Here is a 20732-nt window from a genome sequence, read left to right on the forward strand (position 1 = left end):
TAATGGGGCTCAGGAAAGAGGAGAATGCATCAAAGTAGCTCTGGAGGTCATGCTTTTTATATCTGAAAGCAAAGATATATTGTTACTCTATCGAGGTCTGATACATGATCTCAGAACAACATAGGATTTCGGTGGGAAGGCTAGGAAAGGGGAAGGGGTGTCTTCTAATTGTCCTCTATGTCAGCCAACTTGGACTGGATAACAACAGTACAATTTTGGCTCTGAGTTTGGGTGGTGCACTAAGCACTATAGAAAGAAGGACAATATTTGTTTGCCTCATTTACTTTTCTTACCCTCTCTGTTTGTTTTTCCTGTTCCTTTTAAAAGCTAAACAGAGGGCGTTTAATGTGATGAAATTATAGTGTTTTGCACTCCAGAGTGCCCGAGTGACACTGTCTTACTATAAATGCACAGATGGTAAAAATGTGTCCCTAAAAACAAAATGTTTACAGTGCATTTTAGCATAGGTTAGATGATTTCACTTTCTAGCCCTAAGGGTACAGTTTCTTAACCCTTACCACAATGTTCTATATATATAGAACTGAAAGTATAACATCACCTCACTATGACAATTTGGCATTTACTAAGAACAAAATGAAAATACTCAAATGCATGTAGGGGCCAAAGAGGTCCATAGACTGTCTGTAATGATGTATATGTTCATCCCATTGGCCACCTGAGCTCAGAGCGCACCAGGAGGAGATGGTGGTGCCTCAGCTGTAGATTGATAATAGTCATTCTGAGTTGATTTTCACATGCAGAAAACAGACAGTGGAGAATTTCTTTGTGATTGAATTCTTTCAAGGAACGACCTTGTGTTTACCTTTGAGTTAAACGGATTTTTGCTTTACAGTTTATGGAATTTTCAGGGTAGTGGTAGATATTTTGGTCGGTATTGTTAGTTGAATAGCTTCGCTCCAAGTAATCTAAGCCCTAACCTCATATTTCTAAACCAGCCATAAGACTTTGCTTGCAAATTGTCCAAAAAAGTCTTGCCTTATCCTTAGACTTTTGAGTCCCAGTTTGGACCCAAAGATTTATTGTGCAGTTCTCCCAGTGATCTCAGATGTATCCCTGCATCAACCGTAAACCATAAAGATGATGCAGTCTTGATTTAAATTGGGCTAGGGTACTGCGTGTTTATCAGGGACAGCATCAACCCTAAATCCCCCATCTGTCTCTTGCAGTTGCACTTTGATTGTTTCAACTTAATCCCCCTATTCTCTGCCGGCTGGCAGCTTGACCGTCCTTTCGCCTGCAACCCCACTAGCAAATGTGGTGATGCCAGTTTTAACCCCAGGGGTCGGGAACCACGTTCACACTGGAGGTCTGAAACGAATACCCCATTACCATTAACACAGATTCCAGACACATCAGGTCTAGTGTAATTGTCTGCTTTGGAGGGTCGTTGCTCTAATCTGGTGCGTGATTCAGTTGCATAGATTCCCCTCAACCTCTCTCCCTTCCAGCCATTACAATTTTTATTTATTTATTTCATATTCAGATATTCAGGGGTATGACTCTCCCTCTCCCCTCTTTCTTTCTTTCTTTCTTTCTTTCTTTCTTTCTTTCTTTCTTTCTTTCTTTCTTGTCTTTTTCTTATGTTTTCCTTTCTATCCTCTCCAAATCCTCTCTGGTGCCGCTGTCTCTTCCCCAGGGCTGCGGCGGCTTAGCAGCTGTTAAACAGAAAAGTTCAAGAGTAAATCTCCCTGTTACTGAATGTGAGGATAACCTAATTACGCAGGGCTGTTTTCTCTCCTAATGAACGCCACGCGGATTTGGAGTGCCGGGATTTTTATATACCTCCCCCCAAACTGTTTCTGTACCAATTTCTTCTCATCCCTTTGATAATGTGGCTGAACTAGAAGTCCCTGGAGAGACTGGATTATTCTTCATTCATATTGTGTATACTTCTCAGACTAATGATGTTTGTTCTGCTTTGCTTATCACACAAATTAAGAAGCTGAAGTTGTCAAAAATGCTATATTAGTCGCAGGCCATCTGTGCAAAAGTTGGGTGTGTTTGTGTTTGTGAATCACACTGCCCCAACAAATGCCAACATTTCAACTATTCTAACGTACATACTTGCTCCCTGGAAGTTTCTAAAAATCCTGAAGACCTTGATTGGCTGGTTCATATGTGTTTACTGTAGGTTGGAGCTAAACTCTAAAGGAAGGTGGCCCTCCAGAATAAGGTTTAGACACCCCTCACCAACAAGATTATTAAATAGATCCAACAAATCCTATCAACATCAATTATTGTGATGTGAACTAGCCTCAAAATTTGACAGGTTAGTGATATGGATGGTTTAAAGCAATGCTTTTAGCCCTGGTTCTGGTTTTGCCCCAACAGTACACCTGATTTCTCTCTTATCTGAAGCCGTTTCTCAATACCAAGTACACAGACTTCGGACTTGCGTCCTTGGTAGTTCAGACTTGCCAAGTTCGACTCAGGAGAACGAACTCCCGAGGATGCGAGGACGCAAGTCCGGTTCTTCTGCAACTGGAACAGAGCGTACTTGATCGCATCACTCAGCACGCTCTACTCCGGTTATCTCTTTATATAGCCTATATTTTAGGCAACAATAAAACGAAATTTGCTACAACTCTGCATCTTTTCGTCAAGAATAAAATGAGATATGTTATAAAACACCACTCTGACTCTTTTCATTTACAAAAAAACAAGTGGTTCAGGCAACGCGATCTCTTCACTGCCTATATGTATAACAAAATGAACATGATCTTTTTGTTTTCATTTTAAAAAAATGAAACATTGATTTTTATTGACATTTATCAAGCAGACAGGGTTATGTCATTTTATTTTATTGTTTATATAGTGAAGATAATATAAAAAAATGTTGTTAAAGTTAAATAGCCATAAAGTTATGAAACCTCAAAAACTATTTTTTTTTTGTTGCCATGGAAATATAGTTTAATGAGACCAAAGATAGACTTACACAAGACGAATTATACGTCAAGGTTTATCCACTAGATTAGAGAGATCAGAGCCGGCGGCAAACGTCAGAAGCACTAGCCGAGGATAAGCTGTTCCAGTCGGGGTTGATCTCGCTGAGTGTCCGCTGAAGGCTTGGATGTCAGAACTCCGAAAACGTCAGATGCATTTTTCAGATAGGCGCTATCTTTATAAATAAACTACAGATTTGAGATTTAAACAACCACATTCTCGCCTAAAACACTCTTAAAATTACATTTCATGACTCAATAACAGTAGTATTTTGATATTCTCCTCTCCTATTGATGCTTGCTGGTTGGTGCGAGGTGCATTCTGGGTTACCTGGCTATCTCAAGTCCACACAAGTCACCTCTCGATGCATCTTCGGTAAACGGGGCGGATCAAGAACACATCCCTGGATTTGAAGTGGACTTGGCTAGATGTGAACTTTGAATTGGAACAGTACTTGGGCAGCGACTAATGACGTTTCACAAGTCCACAAGAACACAAGTACAGACAAGTACGCATATTGAGAAATGGCTTGAGTCTCTACCAATGAGCTGATGAGTTCAACCAGGTGTGTTTAATTAGGGAAACATTGAAAATGTGCAGGGTTGTGGTACTCAATAAGGGTTGGGAAACACTGGTTTGTTTGACGTGACATTTGATTGCTGAAGCAAAGACTATATTCTCCTTTATCTTGAAATATGATTAAATACACAGAAAATTGGAGGAAAAGAAATCCATGTGGTGAAATGAGATGTGGTTGATTCCTATAATTGCATTTTATCTACAAAACTATGAGCTACTAAACTACGTTAGGGGAATTGAAGTGGAATTAATGAGATATGTTTTTTTTATTATCTGAACAGAGATCAGAGGGGGCTTTTTCGTGGCTAGCCATCAGAAGTCTTTAATGTTTCTGTCCCTTTAAGAGAGCGGTGAGATCACAGAGAGCCGAAGAAACCCTTTAAGCTCATCTCTGTGCAGGTTTCACCATCTCTCTCTTCTATCCCTTCCCCTCGAACTCATCCTCTCCACTGCTTTAATATCCAAGACAAACATGATATCCAAGATTTCACATTGCAAAACAGGTCAGTGCAATTGGTTGTTAGCACTGAACAAGAAGTGTCTCTGTCTTAGGCATTCACAATCAGATGCTTCACTGACAGTGGATTATCAACACCACCAGGAATTAATTTCCTCTAAAGTGAAAGAAAAGCCAGTATCATGAAAGAGATATCCTAAAGTTTCCGTAACTCAAAGGATCTGTTGAGCAGGTGGGACCAAAAGAAAAGTTGGCTGGGAAGTGTTGTAGTCTCTTTTCTATGTCCACTTGACCTTTATCCTGGTTTGACCTTAGGGTCAAAAGACAGCCACATGCCCCTTTCCAGTTCACTGATAAAAGGGATGAATGCATGAGATTATGCATGTAAATGAGAGGGATCTTCATTAGACATCACAAGAAATATGCTCTCTCTTTTAAACTTCATTAGACAAAGGGGGGCCTTGTCATTACTTGTTTTGGTCACAAGCGAAGAGACCACTTCAAGGCTATCAGTGGGGTTGGAGACAGGTTAACTCAGTCATGGATGTAGAATACACTTGATCGATGAAGGAAATTTAAAGGGGTCATGAACTGGCTTTTAAAATGTTATTATATTGTTGTCTGAGGTCAACTTAAGACGTTCGCTTGTTTTTTGCATTCAAAAACATCAAAATGAATAAGTAGGCTATTTTGTACTCAAGTTGTGAGCCTTCCTGAAAAACAGTCGGTTTTTATGGGCGTGTCGCACTGAAGACTTGGAAATAAATGCCCACTGCTGTGAGTGGATAACAGTTTTGCATATTATAATGAGTTTAACTCACCCGTCGGTGTATGTGGGGGAAAACGTTCAATGTTGTCAAATGGCAACCGGATTCGCCCATACATGTTCGACCAAGAGTCCGTGTGTTGCACAATTCCTGTCCGATCCAATATAGACGGCACCGCACCGTTCTTTACTCTTAATCGGTCTGCAAATCCAGTCTTGTTTACAAAACAATCCTCAGTGAAATGAAGCGAACAGACGACGATGTTTTACCCTCATCAGCTGGAACGTCATTAAAAATAAAGTTTATCCATGAAGTCATATTGGAATCCAGAGGAAGCTGATGCAGCGAGTGTCTTCTTCCACAACCAGGCACTGCACACAATATTCTGTATTGCTGGTTAGATCGTTTGTCATCATGAGGTAGGCATGTAGGCTACTTAGCTATGCGTGTAATGCACGAATCGGTGGGCGGGGCTAAACCGGCCGTGTTGAAGTAGGTGTTGATCTTCTTCTGCGGGGGTGGTGTTTTAACCCCTTCGACGTCATAGTTTCCCACTTTTCAAAACGAGACGTTTTCAGAGGCTGGTGTAATAAAAGCTTTTATTGGACTAACAAGGACGTTTTCAGTTCTGAAACTTACAGGATATTCTTATAATATGATAACCTCTTAGATATCAAAAGCTGCAAGGAAAATTTGATCACCCCTTTAAGACATTCCAATCTATTTAGCCTTGTTACGGTGTTCGGTAAATGGTCTTATCTAGTGTTTAAAATATGGCCAGTATGTGACTTGGCATCATGGCTTATCAGTGTGCAGGGTTTAGTGCAAATAACCCTTGGTCTTTATAGTTTTGTGTGTGGTGATATTATATCCATTCATGCTGTTGATGTGGTATTTCAAAAATCCTGGACATTTGTGTCAGGCATGCATGAATCCAGGCTTGTGTTTAACTTACTGTGTTTGAGCATGTGTTTGACCAGTTCAAGCAGGCACCATGTTTCCTATCTCTGTGACATTTGAGTACAAGCGACTTGGTGGACTCATAATGGAATTACGACTCCAACTTGTTCCTGTATGCATCACTGCAACCCTAGCACCCATTACTTTAGATGAGCCACTACAGTGAATTACTGTCAACAGCAGAGAATTGTGCCACGCTTGATAACACAATACATCAGAACAAACATAAAAATGCATTTTATTGTCTGAGATTGAAGTGATACCACCCACCACACAGCAAACCAAATCACTCTAAATGACAAATTGATGAGAAGATAAGATTAGACAGTTAATTGCTGTAAATTAATTCAATTCCATTTCAGCGGCACCATGTCAAAGTGTGGTGATAACTAAATTAAAATTGTGGAAAACGGCATAGCTGAGTCTTTTTAAGCTTCTCTAGACTGTTGTGTTGTCTGGATTGGATTAGTTATAGACTTGTGTAGAGCATGTAATCTGCAGTTTTGCATTGTATATTAAATTGAATTAGCCCAGTTTTGCTGGTAACGTGCAAGGCCGGGACTCTAGTTATATTCATTGTCAGTATGAGGACGTGAACTGCACATTTTCGAACGTCCAAAAGAGTGGATTTCTCCCCTAAGATCCTGGAAAGAATCACTTTCATATGCCTCTGCAGCAACTACAGAAAAACAATGACATCATGTACAGGGTGGAGAAAGAGAGTGAGAGAAGAGAGACATTGACATCACGGTGGGATATTGCTGGCTAATACCTAGTGTGTGGTACGGTTTCGCACATGTTGAGAAGGGTTAGTGTAGCTATGTCCAGTGGGGTTCTTGCACGCAAGCAGTCTGGTGTGTGTTCATCTGTGTAAGGAAACTCCCCAGCACTCTCCATCTTTACTCATCTCCCCCAACTCCAGGAGGAGTGCATCATCTGCAGTGTCGCCATGGTGACAGCCTCACGCTCCAGGACAACCCCACCTCCATATCCCAACCCCCATCAGAGACGCACTGATTAGGTTGCTCCAGTCACCATGTGGCTGCGTGTAAATGTGTGTGTAATGAATGTGTGAACACCGTTACGCCTGCTGGTGCAGACATTAGCATGTGTGTGTGGGGGTTTGTGCACACCTGAGCTGCATTAAAAAGCCCTGGGCTCCGGACTTTTTTTCATCCCATTATAAACTCCCATTAGCACTTCATTCTAGTGTATTTCTGAAGTATCATTATGCTGGGACAGTTTAACAGCGTACCGCTAAAATGCAACCTTAGCTGTGAGGTCACGGGCCACCCGCCAATAAATGCCCCTCCCCAGCTGCACATGAATGAAAGTGAGATCTCAACACTCCGCCACCGTTTACGCTGCCAGCCAATGGCGCGCGCCGCTGCGGAGCTCTCCGGAAGAGATGACATCATCTCCAGCCAATCGTAGCGTAGCTCAAGGGCTGACTGCTGCAGGCTCAACAATGCAATGAGATGTACAGAGAGAGTGTCTCACTGAGGTGAGATAGAGAGAAAGAGGCAGAAATGCAAGGAAGCATGAATGTTGCGATATGCTTTTGTTGAGTGCAAACACCAAATATGATGAAATGACCTCAAATGCATTCTGGGTGCTATCAGGGGCAGATGACAGATAGGCAGGAGTGTGTATGACAGTGATATCCCTCTGTGACCTGCCAGCCGGCATTACGAAGCAGATCTTCTTGTCAATGTGTGTGTATGTGAATCCCTACTGGGATGATACGACTACTTGCCCAGGGGTTGCTGACCACACTGAATGTCTGTATGTTTAATACGCGGTCGATTTTAACATTCAGTGAACACTTCATAATCTAAGCCAGAGCGGCTACATTTACATGTGCTTTTGTGACAAGGAATAAAAACAGACCTCGCCTTTTTATCGTGCTCTTTCTCTCTCTTGGCCTGAAACATACTTTACGCAAGTATACAAATGCAGATGCGAATAGCCTATGTTTAGTGTGTTTTCCAGTGGTCATTGATGCTCTTTCTTGGAAACTCGTATTGACATTTACATTTTTCAATGCTAAAAGTTGGTGTTAGTGTGAACGGGGCTTTAATTCGTGTTTTTTGCATTACTTCGGCTTGTAACAAACCTCAGTATTAGATTTTCAATGCTGTGGAACTAAATTGGTTAATTGGGTAATCCGCTAAGTCCACAAAGTCCACAAATGAGTTAATCTAAAGAGAAAACTGAGCACAGAAACAGACAATTTATGACAATGCTCACTCTAGCCTCCCTTTTGGCAGTGCTGAGATTAAAATTTGTATTTGTGTTGGATTATTAATTGCAGTGTGTGAAATTGATCTTGCATTCACATATCCTTTTTCTTTTTCTAAATAATGTAATGATCAAGTGTGCTTATCTTTAATGTCAGCACATCAGTAGGTCATCACTATTTGTATAGGAGTTTGTATAATGTGTGTGTGTAGGGACAGTTTTGACACATCAGTGACAGCTATACACTTCCGCTTGCCCTGATATCCTTATGAAGGTTGATGTGTGTGTATTGATCAAAGAAAGTGATGAGCATATGTATGCACCATGTCGTTACTCACTTGATAGTCATCACTGAAAAAGCGATGTGCTGAGGCACACTCTCACACACAGGCTACGGTCACACATGCAGTTTAATGTGGCCCAATTATCCTAGATTTTGGATGATAGTGTGAACAACAGAAATCAATGACATTTGACATTTTCAATTCTAATCTGGGCCACTTTCATTGCAGTGTGTCATCATTGTGAAAAGTTCGGTTGTGATTTGACATTTAGAGGAGTGCTCCACCTGAACATGATTTCCCTTTATTTTTTTAATCAATACAACTCACACACTGACAGTTTTTCCCCTACAGTTTTCATTATATAAATTTAAAAAACAGCAGTTTCTTTATGGAAATAATGCCTTGTGAAAGTATTCAGACCCTTCATTTTTTCACATTTTGTTATAACTAGATGTGTAAAAAAAAAATTAATAATTACATTTGCATAAATATGGGTTTACTGTAGGTTGGAGCTAAACTCTAAAGGAAGGTGGCCCTCCAGAATAAGGTTTAGACACCCCTCACCAACAAGATTATCAAATAGATCCAACAAATCCTATCAACATCATTTATTGTGATGTGAACTAGCCTCAAAATTTGACAGGTTAGTAATATGGATGACAGACCCTTATCTGTGGCATTCGAATTTGAGCTCAGCAACTGAATTTGATCCTTTTTTTGTCCCCTTACCCTCAAAATTAATGAATGTGTCAGTGTAACTGAGACCAGCTATAGTAAAGAGGTGCGAGGTGCCTTTGGTGTTTAGGTTCCATGTTAGCGCTGCCGCCTCCCATGCGGATCAAATCCCACTCGGAGCGAGGCAAGTATAACTGGAGGGGTTGCGTTGGTGCCGTGACCCAGGTGGGAGTAAGGTTTAGGGGGGTGAGTGTAACAGAGGCCAGCTAGTAAAGAGCAGTACGGGTAAACCTCACTCCCTTGGCCTCAAGAGGCGATCTAGGGATTGACACTAGAGGCTGCGATCTTCAGTCTGCTTGTTAAAGCACCTGCCTACAATGCCAGAAACACATGTTAGAAGCCCGTTTGGAGTGAGGTGAGTAGAACCGGAGGGATTACGATGGTGCCGTGACCCGGGTGGGAGTGAGGTTTAGTGGGGTGAGTGTAACAGAGGCCAGCTAGTAAAGAGCAGTACGGGTAAACCTCACTCCCTTGGCCTCAAGAGGTGATCTAGGGATTGACGCTAGAGGCTGCAATCTTCAGTCTCCTTGTTAAAGCACCTGCCTACAATGCCAGAAATTAATGTTAGAAGCCCGTGTGGAGTGGGGCGAGTAGAACCGGAAGGGATTTCAATGGTGCCATGACCCGGATGGGAGTGAGGTTTAGGGGGGTGATTGTAACAGAGGCCAGCCAGTAAAGAGCAGTACGGGTAAACCTCACTCCCTTGGCCTCAAGAGGCGATCTAGGGATTGACACTAGAGGCTGTGATCTTCACTGTCCTTGTTAACTCACCTGCCTACAATGCCAGAAACACATGTTCGAAGCCCGTTTGGAGTGAGGCGAGTAGAACCGGAGGAATTACAATGGTGCCATGACCCGGATGGGAGTGAGGTTTAGGGGGGTGAGTGTAACGGAGGCCATCTAGTGAAGAGCTGTGCAAGTAAACCTCACTTCCTTGGCCTCAAGAGGGGAGCTAGTGACTGACGGTACAGGATGGGATCTTTAGCATCATTGTTAGGTGTCTACTCCCATGCCGGAAATGCCTGTTTGAATCCCGCTTGGAGTGTGGCGTAGAACCGGAGAGGTTACATCAGTGTTTTGTGTGCCAGATAGGAAAGTGTTGAATGTCCGGACTAGTGGTTGATATGGGCCACATAATAAACTAATATGAGCAGCTAATGTAAGCTACCTGACCAAAAAATTGGATTTAAGCAGAATATAAGAAAGGCACATTTTTTGGATTGCATAGTTACACACACACACACACACACACACACACACACACGCATCAGCAAAGGTCAGAGAATGATCCGTTAACATTTCCTCAAAGCACAAACACTGCCAGTGCTTGACATGTGCTTCCTAAAGGCCGTCTTAGCTTTTTCCGCCACTTCCTCTCATCTTTTTCTACCTCTCACTCCGAAGGTCTGAGAGATGGATGGTGGATGTGATGGAAGATGCCTGTAAGGTTACACTCATAAATTCACTTGTATTGACCTTTCAAACCGCCCTTTCACTTTGATATGGCACAGCGTTCCGCTCATGTGAATCCGGAAACAGACCATGAGATGAACTCAACAGGATTGCATTTAGGATTGCAGGATTGCATTTTGAGTCTGTTGCCAATCAGATGAGTAGATCCGTGTTCATAGCTCTTTTACTTTTATTGTCGAACTGATGCTCCCCAGAAGTGCTGCCCAAAGTCTTTTATTGAATTTGGTGTCTTCATAATTTCAGCTGGTACGTCTTCCGGGCTGTGTAATTAATCTACGGCTGACGTTTATTGATTAATCAATTGGACGTGTCTTTATATTCCTTTGCCAACTCACCCCTGCTGCAGTTTTCTCCTCTGGGGCCGAACCCAGTGCGGCGTTGTGGGATGTGCGGTTTATTTAAACATAAAACAGCCCATGGCCTCACACTTTTACACTAGTCTAATGCCCACACATACAAATACGTGTGTACATACGATTCGTATTTGATGGTATTATATTGATGTGTCCTTAGACCCCACAATCCATCAATGCCTTGACCTTTTGACCCCTCACAGCCTGTAAATTGGCTCCTAATTGGTTGTTCTCTTAGAAAAACAGAAAGCAGAGGTGTCTCCGGATTGCAATGGCTCATTGTGACAGTTCATGAATATTAAAGCCCCGAGCCCACTGCTTACCCCTCCCTTTCGAAGAAGATACGGTGGCTAAAATGTGACAAACATATCGTTGTCTGAGACAGCAGAAAATAGTCAAAGTAAGCCAAGAGTGTGTAACATTGTCACTGTTTCTGTACCACAGTCCATTATAAACCATATCATGGATAAAGTTTACAAAGCCATAGTCAGGTGAGGATCAAGGGTCTTAATACATATATAATAATAGTAATCAGGTCTCACAAATGTAACCAGCACATTTCTCCCCACACAGCAAACCCATAATACAGCGAGGGAGAAGAACCAAATGAAACTATGCAAGTTGCAACTATATATTTTTTTCTAACAGGGTAGTAAAAGTTTAGCTGGCTAATATGAGCCATTGCTGTGGCTGAGCTGGTTAAAGCGTAAAGCCTTATTTAAACTGGACGCGTCCGCATGAGCGCAAAGGTGCGCACTGCAAAAATGACATGATTGTAACAGCGCGCACCTCCGCATCCCCTAGAACCCATTTACTACACGCTATAGGCTTTTTTTCTCTGATTTAAAAACTCTTCGCGATTGACTTAAAATGCTTCCAAGATCGACTTGTCCACCGCAATCGATGGGTTGGTAGGACTACTAATTAGCTGTCTCACGAACGTAAGCAGCACATTTATAGCAAAGCCATAACACAGCAAGGGGGAAGAACTAAGTTACATGAAACTATCCAACTACATATTTTACACCACTGACAAGCGAAAAGTCACTACTCGCAGTGTTAATGGCTAGCTTCTAGCTTTCTGCTGCTTCTCTTTCAAGGTAGTGATGAAACACACTATGTAGCGCTGTTTGTTCACTGTCAGCTACAATGAAACATGACAAGAAACATGACGTCACAATATTTCGACCTTCGTAGTTTTTTGTGATTTCTGTATTAGCAAAGAATGTTGCCTTAAAATTGAACTTTTAAGTAGCAATTAAGCCTTCCTTAATGTATCGTGACATACATTTGTCTATAAAGGATCATCAAATTAAAACAGTCAAGGGTGAGACTTGGTTCTATTGATTGGTTCGAGGCAATCTGAATGTGAACTTACGGGGTATAAGTGGACTAAATGATTGGAGAAGTCCAGCATATGTCACCAGAGAGATTTTGTGTGTGTGTGTGTGTGTGTGTGTGTGTGTGTTATGACAATTTGATTAAAAAATTATGAAGGAAAACCAAAACATGGATTTAGACAGATAAAATGCTGTCTATGTAGACAACTAGGCAAAGCTATTATGTGTTAAACAGTTAAGCAGTTCAGAATGTCAGCACTTGAGGTTAACCACCACAATCATTATGTATTCTCTAAACATTATGGTTTTTGGTACTTTTTGTGGGAATTCCAATCTTGAATGAGGCTCCCGCTGTTTCTATGACTTCAGCTTTTTGCACTCACTAAATCATGGCGCTAAGATACTATTTGCCGCGAATGTCGAGGCATTTATCTGCAGAGATGTGCTCTCTCCAAACCCGTGATGAAAGATAAGTCATGTGTGTTTTCCTGTGGAACTTGCCCCCCTCTATGACACCATATGCCCAAAACCCTCAGAAACACACTTGCTTTGAGCTGCTCCCCTAACACATAGAGACCAAACCACCCGTAGACCCCATATGGCCAGTTTTCTCTTGCTGCCTGTCCTCTCTCTCTCTCTCTCTCTCTCCCTCTCCTGTGTGAGCCCGGAGGGAAGAGGGTAATCAGGATGTTTCTCCTGCGCCTGTCAATGTTACAGGCCCGTGTGTCACAGAGCCGCATTATGAACCGGCAGTAGCACACAAAAATACACACAATTTTATGGGCCCAACCACAAACCATGAGACGTGGCCTTGCCTAAAGATATGATGTCACGCATGAGCATTTTATCAGGGTTAAATAGAATTACCAATGGAGACAGTTGTCATTTCAGGCAGTGTTCTTTATATTAGTTTAACATTATTTTGCTTTTCACATTCCTATATAGTTTTAGTTTATCATTGTCTTATTTGTCTTTATTCTTAGATTTTTTTTTAACTTATCTAGTCTATTTTAAGGGGGTTGAGAAAAATTGTGAGAGAAAACATTTTTAGGGCTTTCAAAATAAACATTATAACACTTCATTTTTGTAAAGTAGGTTCAGTCCTGTCAATCATCATTACAAGCATTTATAAGCAGCCATCATTGTGCCGTTCCAGCGACAATTCTTCCTGCATACCTCCACCTCTCCATCTTCACCTCTTCCTGCATCCCTTCACCTCCCCCTCACCAACTCTATTTCTCTCATTATCCCTATACGTAGTACCACTATTGGGGGGAGATGGGTGGGGGGGTGGGGGGGGCTTTTGAGTTCAGAGCTCGAGCATACCATTAAATATTAAGACTGGATGGGCAGGCAAACTCACGAAACAGTATAAATGGATCATCATACATGAAAATAGCTTCAGCAATTTTCCCTGTGAATATGAATTTGTGTAAATGCACTCATGTCACATTTCTGCATCTATGTAAAAATGCTGTATTGTTCAAATGGTCTAGATATGGCTAATTGTGTCATAATTGACTCCTAATGTCATGAGGGGGCCTGAGTGGAGAGACATGTATCTCATACGCCAGTGGATACACCTCCACACACTGACAGGAAAGGATATAATGAGCGAATCCACTCTTAAAAAGGCAATCATATGCAGCGACACTCCATTATCCAGCAAATCCCAGTAATTCCCAGCATTCTTCAGTCGAATTAGAGGCGTGGAAGCTAATTCATAATTGATGCTTAATTATCAATCTCATTTGGAATGATCATTATATGCATAGGAAATCATTCAAACCCTGAGGCCTGATAGGAAACACTTAGGGTTTATAAAGACTTTAGATATACAATGACGGTGCACTCGTAGTTCCATAAATGGGAGAAAGTGCAACACGCAATATGGCAGAATAAGTCCCGTCCTCTAAGTAAAAGAGGCATTCGCCAGTTGGTAAAGCCATCACGTCACTGCAGCTGCCCTTGGAAGCTCAACAGTGACTACGTTTACATGCAGCCAATAACCCGTTCAAAACCGGGATATTAGCAATAACCCGGTCGCGAACGGCCATGTAAACAACGGCAAAAACCCGAATATGCTCATATCCCGGATTTTAAAAACCGGGATATTATACCTGGGGTACCCCTTTTCTACCCCGAATTTTTGGTCATGTAAACGTCATAGTGGTCATAGTGATTTGTGTTCTGCGCATGTTCTATTCGCAAGGAATCTTAGTCTTTTGAGTAGAGAAACTTCTCGGCGCATACAAAAATCTGCGTGCAGTATACCGGAAGTAAACATGGCGAGACCAGGCGAGACACAGCACAGCATACTTTTGGAGTGAGGTCAGTAACGTTACCAGCATCAAAGCGCAAACAAAGGCGATCGCTATCTGCCCCGAACTATTCATTATCCGCGTGCTGCTGTTGTTGTTGTCTTTGGACACAGGAAGAAGAATCGGAAATGACGCATATTGCGTCTTAAGGTTTTCCGTACGTCTAGACGCTAATCGCGCATCGCCGTTTACATCATGATATTGCAATTCCATACAGGAGAAACTCTCTCTGCTCACGCATGTAAACGGGTTATTCCTAATGTGTCAGAAACCCGAATAGTGACCTTAACCCGACCCTAACCAGAAAATTGGCTGCATGGAAACGTAGTCAGTGTTCTTAGAAACAATCAGGGTTCATTGGCTGGTCCAGCTTGAATTAATTTTTTTTTATTCATTATTTGGGCTTTGTTATTTTTTTTATTTCTTAGGCTCCACTTTTGACTATTCTTGTGTACGAATTTATACTTGTTTGCGTTATGTTATATGCACATCATGGATAATCCTTGACAAAACAAGAACTAGACCTTGGACACACTTGCATGCAAATGGGAACTGAAGACATGCACAATTTAATTTGAAACAAAAATTACGAGACAGTTGTTGTCAGATTGTATTGGGGATTTCAAATGTGAATGTGGCAAAGTTAAAGGCTCAGAGAAGAAGCAGGCGGGAACTGGCGAACATTTAACGTAAAGCTTTCATTTAAAGGTAAAGCCCCTCACAGACGACTACTGCATATAAACCTAATAAAATCACCAACATAAATGTACCAGGCTTGGTCATCTCGCGTATTGCACTATCGTCACACCTTTTTTACCTTTCCAGAGCTCCTTGTGAGATTTGAAACCGGTGTGGTGCGCAGGTGACACTCATTAGCATTCACACCACCAGCTTCGCTCCGTTCCCACGGCTCTCGACCCCGCCCCGCTTGCCACAACGTGAATTGAATCGTCAGCTGGGTGAACAGCTTTGGAGAATTTGATGCTTCCCCATTCTAAGAGACGGGAGCTTGCATGACTGAAATAGTTTCTTGCCTGAAAGGGACTTTGGTTTATAGAAATGCTTGAATTGGAATGTATGTTAGCATACCCAGAATTCCCAGCAACACACCAGAACAGCAGACCAGTGGCTTGACATGTGCAGAGAACTCATGTTGAAGACAGAACAGCTGGCTGATGGGGTGTTGTCCGCATATGTCCACCCAAAATTTCCCCCTCATCTCCCCAAGACGCATCGCACCGCCCTTGAGACGTCCCATCAGAGAGGACCAGGCAGCATTTCCATGACAACAGCACGACCAGGTGTTTGCTCTCTGTGAGTTAAGGTCACAGTCTTGGCATATGAGACGTCTCCCCTTTCACACACACACACACACACACACACACCCTGACCCTTGGGTGAGCACAGCAAAACAAAATCTCCCCCTTGGCATGCAGATCGCTGATCATGTTTGACAGGAGCGTGTGTGTGTGTTTGTGTTTTGATGTGGGACTGACTGTATCAAAATGCTAAAGAGCTCCTTCATTTTTAATGGGTCGAGAGGGTTGCCAATAACAGGAACTGCAGGGCGGCTTTGAGATGACCTAATTCCTGCTCGGCTGTGAGCTGAGGTTGTGTTGCACTCTTAAGAACTTCTGTTACTAACTCTTTAAAGTGCAATGCAAGGGTATGTACTGTACGTGTCTCCTTATTGTGTGCATTACCAATAAAAAGTACCATGTTTGCTCAAAGGTGATGAAAGAGCAACTTATGAGTTATTACATTTTCCACGGTAATACCTTTAAAAAAACGTGTAGTACCTTGGAGTACCATGTAAATAGTACATTCATTTGTTTTTTCATGTTGACCTTAAGAGTTTAAGTAGACAACAGTCTGCTTCAAGACCACAAACTTCACAGTCAAGAGGCATTACTCCTAAATGTGTCTGCAAAGCATAAGAGGGATAAACAAGTGCAAAGACAGGACGCAGGAGTGAAGGGGGGAGGATAAAGAGATTGAGGTTTGATTCAAGGAAAGAGAATTGAGACGATTGAGTTTAAAATGTCACAATTTACATATTCAGGAGGTCAATAACATTGATTGGACGAATACAGCTCATAACAAACTGACTCAACATGACCTGATGTAATACGGCTTGTTCCTCTGTGAAAATGTCTTGCCTTACCCTCAGCCTGGGGTTTAAAAACATTGTAACCCAGTGTTAAGCGCTGTGTGAAAAGCTGAGTGGAATCTTATTGAAAAAAACACTGCTAAACACACTTACACACACATCAAAACTAGTCTTAGATCAGAATTTTTTTCTGAGCTTCCAAATCCGTTCACGGTCCAGAGCGCATCATTCCATGCCTACTGATTTATTAAAATGTTCCCGATTCACTGCCCATGCAGTCTGACCACTAACCCTGTGTTTTTTTTTTAAGGAGCTTCAGGACATTGACTCAGATAGTCTAAATATGAAGAGATATGAACTGTCTTAACTTCACAATGAATGTATTTCTTTAGCTTCTCTGGCTGAATTCAAAGTTGTGTGTTTTGGTTGAACTTAAAGGTCTCGTATATTGAAAAGTATAGAATTCTTAAGCTTTATTCACCCTAATTTCATTCAAAATATACATTGTCTTTCTTCCAGAATGTACAGCTTTCTATTGTCCTTACAGTGATGTTTTTTTTTTAGACTGTCAAGCTCCAAAAAGGACAAAAAAAACACCATAAACGTACTTAAAAAGCAGCGCATCCTACTTGTGCGTAGTCATTTATATCAAATCATTCAGTTAATGACAGAATTTTCATTCTTGGTTGACTTATCCTTTAAGAAATCAGTGTGATATGAACTTTTAGCCTCTTATATTATAATTAAGGTCATGGACAAAGGAGCTGATCTGAGATCAAAAATATATTTAAAGCATGTTAACAGAATGTTCATGTAAAAAAGGTTATCTATTTACATCTCTAAAATATGGACAACATCAGCTTAGTTTTGTTGTTAATAGAGTCGAATGAGATCTAGTACCTCAATCGACCTGCATATGTGCTTGTTAAACACCAGAGAGTGTGTGTGGGTGTGTTTGAAAGAGAGATAGACAGACAGAGTGAGATAATCTAAGAAACAGAAATCATTTTAAGATCTAATGTGTTGGAATGTTGGCCAGCAATGACAGAAATGGGGATTTGGTAGAGATTTGGCTAGTATAAGACAGCAGGGATAGATGAAGGGATAATGCAAAGATGGTTTTCTGGGAGATAAGGGAATGATAGGGCATTAAGACGGCTTAAGGTGGGATAAAGGGACAACGACACTGCATGGGCAGCAGATGGACAACGTCTTAAAATCAGGACCCCTGGATCAACTGGAGGGAAAGGTCACAGGCTATGTGTGTTTGACTGTGACTTGAAGGTTCAAAACACAACAAAGTAAAAAAAAAAAGAAAGAAAATTTGTCATATTAACATTGTCCTATTGCCCAGATACATGATATATCAAAGTCTTGAAACCTACTACATACACATGTGATTGTGCTCAAATACCAAGACTTTACATTGAACATAATATAGCGGCCCAACACAACATGTCTTTAAACGTTAAAACATTAAAAATTATTTTCACCATGAATTTCATTGAACCACAAATATGGACATATATTGGCCACAGAAGGCATTAAGGCTGTCTTATATGGTCATTTAGCTTTTTCAGGTCAACAACTGTCATGGCCCAGACAGCAAACTGACATTGAATCAACGTGGAAACGACGTCTCTCATGACATTGAAACAACGTTGATTTGCTCATCGAATTAACGTTGAACCAACGTCAGACGCGGCATTCTTCAAAGCTAAATGAAATCGAAAATTGGTTTGCTTTCATAACGTTGAATCAACGCGTTGATTTCAAGTTGATTTTCCGTTAGTTTTGAAAGAATGACGCATCTGACGTTGGTTCAACGTTAATTCGATGAGCAAAACAATGTCAGATCAACGTTGTTTCGATGTCATATTTCCACGTTGATTCAATGTCAGTTTGCTATCTGGGGGAGCAACTTGGTGAACAGCATGTTTGTAAAAGTTAGTATGAGACATAGTTAAACCCAAAAAATAAGTTTCTGTCATAATTTTCGCATAATTTTCGCCCTCATTTCATGCTAAACATTTACGACATAAGGTGTGGTCGCATTTATTGTAATTTAGTGCAAATTTGTGGCCAAAATAGAGTAATTTCAGTAGCAATACACACAATCAGACATTTCCTGTGAGGCTGAAGGCTTTCCCCATTCAGATTTTGGTCATGTGCATTTGCCGTGTTTACCAACGAAACCTGCTTGGTTTTAAAGTGACTTCTTCATACATCACTACAATAAACAATTTACTTTTAAATCTGTGAAATTTCACCAAAATTGTAAAAAAATACAGTGATACCTCACCATGACCTCACCTATTTTTGGGTGAACTGTCGTCTTGTCCCCATGGCACAATCGAAGGTAGGCTACCTCTATCGCCCCCCTTGAGTACGGAGGTGTGTTACCACCACAGTTACCCAAGAATGCACATTATGTACAAAGGAACTTTCTTGCATTCACATCTACTTTTATGGTCGAAATTATATTCCACGTCAGTGTGGCAGGTGATTTTAACACCAGCTGTCCTTTTATCTCTCAAAGCATTGGGTCATTGCTCAGCTAGGCCGACTGGATTAGCTCTACCCCAGAGAGCAGACTCAATGGCAGGCGCTGACCTGTGAATCTTTATCTGCCATATCTGCGGTTCCTGTCAGCCTAATGGTATTTTTTTGCGTCTATGGCGTTCGTTTCACCCAGAGGGGCAGCTGCACTCAATCACACACGATCTAAGTGATTGCTAAGGTTCTTCTTATTGGTGGAAATAGAATTAGGTAGGTGGGGGTCTGGTTAGATGGAACGCCTTGATTGGTGGTGGAAGAAGAGGATGGGGGTGCTGAGGGAAATTGGTGATGAATCATGGCTGGATGTAATTCATGACAAGCCATGGGGGTCTGAAGATCATCTCAGAATTGGATGGAGTTTGTGCATGAGATTTTCACTCAAATGTGTCCCACAAGATGGAAAAGCAGGCCAAATTCACAAATCAACTAAAATCTCTGTTTGCTGTTCATGTTTACTCAAAATAACATAGCAGACAGTGATCAAGAACCCGTGTGGCTGGTCAACATGTCAACCTTGTCTAAAACTAAAAGGTTTCCAAGCATAAGAATTCATGGTGCTTTGTAACACAAATTCAATTATTTTAAAAAAGAAATTGTTTCTAGTGAGTGAGCATCCTATTGTAGATGCCAGATTTAGTTGCAAAGGATTGAAGTACAGTTCGCTCGATATCATTCTATCTTGAGATTTTAGGTCAGAGGTATTTATTAAAAGTTTCAGGAGGTCCAGTTTCCATTTCCCTCTTTGCAAACATGGCTTATATGCCTATTAAATAGAAGTGTGCATTATTGTGCATTACCAAGTTGGCAGCATTAGTACTTTATAAAAAAAGAAATAATCAATCCTAAACAAAGTAGTCTCTCTGAAACTACACAAGGTTAGATATGAAAGTGTGCATTTGATACCTTAAGTTATCATTTATAATGGGGAAATATACTTCTTCATCTACTTCTGTGAGAAATGAGTTGTGGTCTAGATTGGGGTCTGAATCTGGACCAAGGCCTACAACCCATGTTTTTTGGTTTATTTGTCCATTGGAAAAGGCATATTTAAATGATCCAGGTATCCCCCAACATAACACATTTACTGGACTGGACAGCTGCGGGATGTGTAGATTTTATATCCCAAAAAGTTTTCCGTCAGCTTTGTCTCTTTGCATCATGTTCCAGGAAGTATAAATGTTTGTGTGTTTTTCCACAATATATTGCCCTCTTGCTTTGTAATGCTTGAGTTGTGTGTGTGTGTGTGTGTGTGTGTGTGTGTGTGTGTGTGTGTGGTGCAGGATACACATGAAGGATACATAGGGCGTCACACAATGGGAGGTTTCCATGACGACCAGACCAGGGTCAGCATCGGTCCTATAACCCCCTTTCTATCTCCTCTGTATCTTGAATTTCTTTCTGTCCCTGTGCCTCTGTAGAGGTTACATTGTGTATGTATGTGTGTGTGTGTGTGTGTGTGTGTGCATGTGGTCAGGTCATTTCCCCCAGCATGCGCTTCATTAGACTGCCAGAAGTGCTTTCTCTGTGGAAGAAAGACATTTTGGCCCTCCAGGAGCAGCTCTAAGTGGGGCAAGGGGACGTGAAATAGC

The 20732-nt window shown here is 41.4% G+C and overlaps 1 protein-coding gene across 5 annotated transcripts in view; it reads left to right on the forward strand.

The window, feature by feature from the left end:
• Nucleotides 1-20732, forward strand: part of sh2d3ca (SH2 domain containing 3Ca) — a 57231-nt gene that overhangs the window by 18747 nt on the left and 17752 nt on the right. The window lies entirely within an intron of this gene.

The sequence above is a fragment of the Pimephales promelas genome, chromosome 23 (genome assembly GCF_988280905.1).
Source record: "Pimephales promelas chromosome 23, fPimPro1.hap1.1, whole genome shotgun sequence".
In the NCBI taxonomy this organism is placed as follows: domain Eukaryota; kingdom Metazoa; phylum Chordata; class Actinopteri; order Cypriniformes; family Leuciscidae; genus Pimephales; species Pimephales promelas.